Here is a 6,005-nt window from a genome sequence, read left to right on the forward strand (position 1 = left end):
CTTTGTGCTGGCAACAGGGAGCGAGTTGTTCCTGGCAGCGATGCAAAGACCTTCGAATGCAGCTCCGAGGAGCCCAGCTGGGAAAAACTGGCAGCTTGCGCTGGAACCGTGTGAGATACAGTCAGGGAGGGATCCAACGGTGCGAGCGCGGCGCGGGAGACCCAGGAGCTGTCTGGCAGGACGGCACATGCAGGAGCAGCCCAGGCCGGCACTCGGCAGCCTCCCGAAACGGCCCGTTTCACCCGTGGTCACGTAGGTTACGCAGGCAAACCCGGCCTGCCGCAACATGCCAAAGCGTTTGCAGGCTCCCGTCCTCGGAAAAAGAAAAGTGCCGAGCGGGGAAGCGGACCCACAGCGCCAGCCCCAGCTCTGGTTTCTTCCTCTTACGTTCCGCAATGAGACGGCCCCGGAAGCAGGTGCTGCGTGACGGCTGGAGCCGTGTTGGATTTCTTGGATGTCCAACCTGGGATCAAGTCCTGTCCTGCCTGACAGCGTTCCCAAGGAGCCCGGAGACGCAGCCGCGAGACTTTGTCCGCTGAGCAAATCGCAGACAAGCAAGCCCAGGCAGCCGAGCCCTGCGACGGTGCATGGAGAGGAGAGGTGGGATCTCGCTCCGTGGCAGCTCACAAAGCTGAAAGCTGGGCTGTGTGATCAATACACTTCTGTGCTTTTTGCAGTCACTGCAGGCACCAAAAAACCTTCCAAAGATCCATCTTTCAGGGAGGGAAGTGACCAGGGCTAGCGGGAAGTCCATGTCGGAGGAGGAATGGATACCTTCATTCCCCTGGCCTTGCCTGCGCTACCCGCCTCTCGACGGCCCCGCGTACGGGTTTGCAAGCGCGGAGGCTCCGGCTTTCCCGGCGGATGGACCCACCATCTCCGTTTGGGCTCCTAAACCAGAGGTGCCTTTGCCGAACCCCGTCTCTCCCAAGCCAAACAAGAAAACCCACATAACTCGCCTGCTCGCTGCTCCAGAGCCATTGTTTGCCTCTGGCACTTACAAATGATGTAATCCACTTTATTTGTGTGACAACAAAACGGTTATTATAGTAATAAGTATAATTAGCACAAGACAATTACCATAATAATACATTTCCCTTGTTCCAGAGATACTTTTAAAAAACAGGTTTATTTAAGATTTTAAAGAAATAAATAAAAATTGCTCAGCAATGCACAGCAATAAAATACTTCATTGTGCTGATGCATGGGGAACAAAAAGCAGCTTTCTGGCCAAAGAGGAGCGCTGCCTCGGAGGTCAGTGGGCTGCTCGAAACAGGAGTCAGGTCCCCTGCGTCTGGACCTCGGGAAGAGCTGTCCCATTGCAGAGATGTTCTCCACAAGCTGGGAGAAAATGGGAAATAAGGGGTAGCCCAGGGAGGGACACTTCAGTGTCATCTCCTGCTGGATGCCACCCGTCAAGCACAGCGTTGCCCCTTGGACGTGCCCCATCCCAGGCGATGGGCCACCAAAAGACCCTGGTTTGGTGGCTACTATGGGAGTCCCACAAAGGACGTTCCTGAAAAGTTTGTCAGGGCTTTTAAAGCCACTTTTAAAGATGCTGCAAGGAAATGTAGCTGGAGGAGCCACCAGCTGCAGCCAGGACTTAAAACAGGATAATTGGTTAGAAAATAGCCTTTTTTTTTTTTAAATCACACCCTTTGCGTCCATCCTCAGAGCAGGGAAGCTTTTCCATGGAAACCTGAGCTTGGGTCCGCAGCCGCTTCGGGGCTGGGAGTTGAGCATCACGCGAAGGGCTTAGCCGCTCCGCTGGGGTCTTTAGGCAGGGCCATAAACTGAGGGAGGTTAAAAATAGGCCCGGCGCGTCCAGGCGCACCGACGTGGAGTCAGAGGGAGACGTGTTACTGCCAGCACCGCCGCGGGCTCCCTCCGTCCCCAAGGTCAATGGGAAGTGTTCGGCTCCAGCGATGATGAAAACATCACTTTCACCGGACCTCGCTTCCGTGTGCTAAATTGAAATAGAGATTTAGAAGGCATCGGAGCAGGGCTGTTATTTCTGCCACCCGCCTTCCTGTTAGGATGCGACCTGGAGGACATGAATTTCCTGCGAGTCCCGTGGAAATGGGAGGGAGCTTCCCAGGGCCGCGCAGGGGAAAGGCAAGCAGACTCAGCCCTCCCTGCCGTGAATCCATCCGCCACCACCTGCCGCGACGTCTGAACCCACTGCAGCATCTCGTCCCCTGCCCAGTCCCCCGTATCATAATGTCTCTTTGTGGTGTGGATTCTCTGCTGTCTCATAGGGTTGTGCTTCAGCTGCAGCCTTTCCTTTGGTAGGAGAGGTCAGGTCCATGGAGTTGGGTCAGCAGAGTGGCATCTTTTCGTCAAAACCTATCCCTGGAGAAAAAAAACCCAACCAGGCAGGGCTGCAAGCTCAGCAGACCATGCTAAGGAGCATGGCCAACAAGGCTCTCGCTGCTCCCCCTCCTCGGAGCCACGTTGCTGCATGGGCAGCACCTCCGCTGCCTCTCTGCTCAAAAACCAGTTCAAAACCAGTCCCAGTCCCAGTCTGCTTCCCACTCCTGGTCCACCTGCTGCTCCTGCCCTTGGATCAGTCACCATTTCACTGGCATTTCACTCTTCCAGTCGCAACCCCCACGCAGATGAAGAGCATCAGCCTGCGTTTTGGGGCAGGATTTAGGATTTAGGATTTCGCAACCCGTTAGCATTTGCCCGTTGGTTTTCACCTCGCCCTGCACCGCGGAGCGGGATTTAACCTCCTTGTCGCAGGCATCTGTGAGATGCCACCTTTTGCTCAGCTTCTTTCAACGAACTCTCCAGGTCGAGCCCTGACCCGAAGACTTTTTCTCTTCCTGCCTTTGAGTTGTTCGGCGTCTCCCGTCTGCCCCTCTCTGACAGTGTAGAAGGCCTTTAGTGTAAATACAAGTCTGGCCTTGGTGTTTTTAAAAGAGGCTTTGAAAATTCGCTTTCGGACTGTTATTCCTGCTGCCTTATTATTTTCAGATGCAAAGAGAGCAGTTTGGCAGCCAGCAGCCAGAGTTAATACAATGCAAATGCGGCGACTCCACCGCAGATGAACTCCTTACATCCCAGAATAAGAATGCTCCCTTGATTTCTTGACAATGGGTCTTTGGAAAGACACCAAAACATCTTCTGTGAAGGATTTGCTTCTCTCAAGTCTGGTTCAACCCAAAGTTTATTAGTGGAAGGGGGGTAGTGAAAATAACGTGAGCTGGCATCGTAAACATGCATGCTCAGTCTGAGGAACCAAACACGATTTGGAATAAGCCGTGTAAGCACCACAGTATCGTATTCCCTCAATGCTCCCATCCAGCCAAATGCCAATAATTAGCCATAAATAATACCTAGGCTCCTCACAGCAGGTTAATCCACTATAAACATGAACTGAGCTGGAGAAATAACCCGAGGATGGAAAACAGCCTGGTAGCCAAGTGAAAAGTTTTTGCAGACGAAGCCGTTGCCAGATCTCAAGTTGCTGGATATAAACAGTTTCTTGGCTCGTCCCGCGGCTGCCTGGCCACCACGCATCCCTGCCTCTGCGGGGGGCTGGGGCTGCTCCGTGCTGCGTCAGGGTCGCCCCACGGCCGCAGTCCTTCCTCGCCTGCGTTTCGCGGGAAGCTCAGGGGGCTCCCGAAATCCCTGCGAGACTCGACGAAGGGTGTGGCGTAGAGGGCGGTTTGCTACGCCTGCAAGGAGGATGCACAGGGAACGGCAGCTGCTGGGGACCCCGTTCCTCGTGCCAGGAATGAGCTGCTCAGGTTTCCTCTGGATGGACAAGAGCTCGGCCCATCCGGGAGGAATTTCACCTGCTGCCAGTACTGATCTCAGGCTGACGTGAGTCTGAAGAGACAGCCAAGGTGGTCGCTTGATCTAGAGCCCAAAAATTAGCCAGTGGCAATGAAGGGAGAGGAGAGCCAGTGGAAATACACCTTTTCTGTAGGCTCCACGGAGAGCTTCCAGCCCTGAAGATGATGAACCCACGCAGATGCTGTGCAGATGGGCAGTGGCCATGGGTGGCCGGGAGGTGGTAGATCTGACACCAAACTGCTGAGATGAAAACTCGACCTGAACTCCTCTGTTGCCTTGTCTCCCACCGCCCCAGCTGGCCCTGGGACGGATCACCCGGGATGCCAGGTCATGTGCAATTCTCCTTGGCGGGAGCTGCCAAAACTTAGTCTAAATAGAGGACTGTTAAGTCAGGCAAATTCCCATCCAGGACCTCTCCGCTGCTATTTATAAAAGCTGCTGCTTTCCTTAGAGCCGAGCTGAAGAGCATGGCAGGCTCAAGCAGTCTGGAAGAGGCTAAGCAAGCCGACTGGAGCAGCGCGTCTGGTTTGAAGACAGCGCCACGTCCGTAACACTGTGCAGATGTTCAACCAAAGCAATTTAGTCATCAGTTGCTTTCATTTTCCTAATTTTTTCCCCCTCCCATATGCTTGAAATGCTTTTGTTTTTCTTTTTTTTCCCATCCTCCAAATGCTCTCTCTCCACTCCCAGGGATAACCCCAGCCTCTGTCCCTGTTCCAGGCGGTGGGGGACTGGTCCTCGTGTGCCTCCAGATGTCGGGGGGAAAAATGAATGAGGGCCACAGGGGTACCTGTAGACCACCTCTGTCATCCCAAAGGTCCCTCTTGGCCGTTTCTCTCCATCTCAGTCCTCCCAGCCTGTCTTGGGGGCCCCAGACTGTTTAAGATGGGGGAAGCGTTAGGTAGCCATCTCCTGCCAGGAGCCAGGTTTTGTTTTTTAAGAGGAGAGCCCTGGATCCCTCGTGCTCAGGGACTGCTTTCCTGCTCAGCCGGATTAATCTCAAACAAAGAAAAAATCCATAGCAGAGAGTCCCCAGGAAGGGAAGAGAGGGTGGAAACACTCCGTCGGTGGCCCCGTCTCTCCAGCCAGGGCCTGGTGGTTTAGCTCTTGCCTCCCGTTGTGTGTCTGATTCAAATGAAGCACGTCTCAAGATGAGCGCTTGAACCCAAGCCAGAGTGTTTGGGGACACGAGTGACCCCGCACGTCGGTGCTGGCACTCTGGGCTCAAAGCAAGTGGTCATCTGTGGCCAGAGAAGGGAGGCAGGGCTGGAGAAGAGGTTTGGGGAGAGGATGGGAGAGCGGAGGGTACCTGCTGCGCGAGGACAACGTCTGGGGATGGGGCATTGGGAAGGGATGGTGCTGACCCGGCTGCGCTGAGCAAACCCCTTTGGGCCATTGCCTGCGGCTGGTGGCGGGGGACAGGCTGGGTTGGGGTCCCGGAGCTGCCCAGGGAAGCGCGGCCACCCCGTCATGGAAAAATTGGGTGTCAGCCCTGCTTTTAGCTGGGAAAGAGGGCGAAGAAAGGCCATTTTCTGTCCCGACATAATTCCTCCTTGTCACTTGCCGTGAGGAGCCGCATTCCAGCACCACCAGCTGAGTCAAACTTTCCAAAAATATCTCTTTCATGAGGAGTTATGGTTTTCGGCTTCCTCTCTCGGGGCAAGACTGTTCCCTACCCCCCATCCCCTCCGTAACAGCATCCCTTCCAAGCAGCAGAAAAATGAAACACATGATATTTTGCCCCAGATCTCTCCATCTGCAGCCAAGAAAAGACACGGCTGCATCAGAGCCAAATGTGGCCCCTTTCCAGCTCCCATGAATGGGATGTTTGGAAACCAGTTATAATTTTTTAAGGGATTCTCAAAGAGCAGAAGGGGGGGGTGGCAGGAGGACTGTGGGGCTTTTTTCTTTTAAAGAAACACCTCCTATGTCATTTATTTTAAAAACGCACAGAAAAAGGGAGAAGGGGATAGAGAAAAAAATGGCTATTTATGCAACTGTTCTTCGTGTGTTAGTGTGTGTCACCTAATAACTTTGAACCTGGAGGCCAATACCAACTGCATTAGGCAGTGATAGATCTGCCAAATTTCATGGAAACCAGTAGCAGAGAAGACTAGAAACATCCTACAAGAGCGTCCCTGAAAGAAGGACCCCACTATGGGCTCAGCCCTTTGTAGACATCAGAGAATCCACACGGCCGC

Source organism: Dromaius novaehollandiae, chromosome 28 (assembly GCF_036370855.1).
Source record: "Dromaius novaehollandiae isolate bDroNov1 chromosome 28, bDroNov1.hap1, whole genome shotgun sequence".
In the NCBI taxonomy this organism is placed as follows: domain Eukaryota; kingdom Metazoa; phylum Chordata; class Aves; order Casuariiformes; family Dromaiidae; genus Dromaius; species Dromaius novaehollandiae.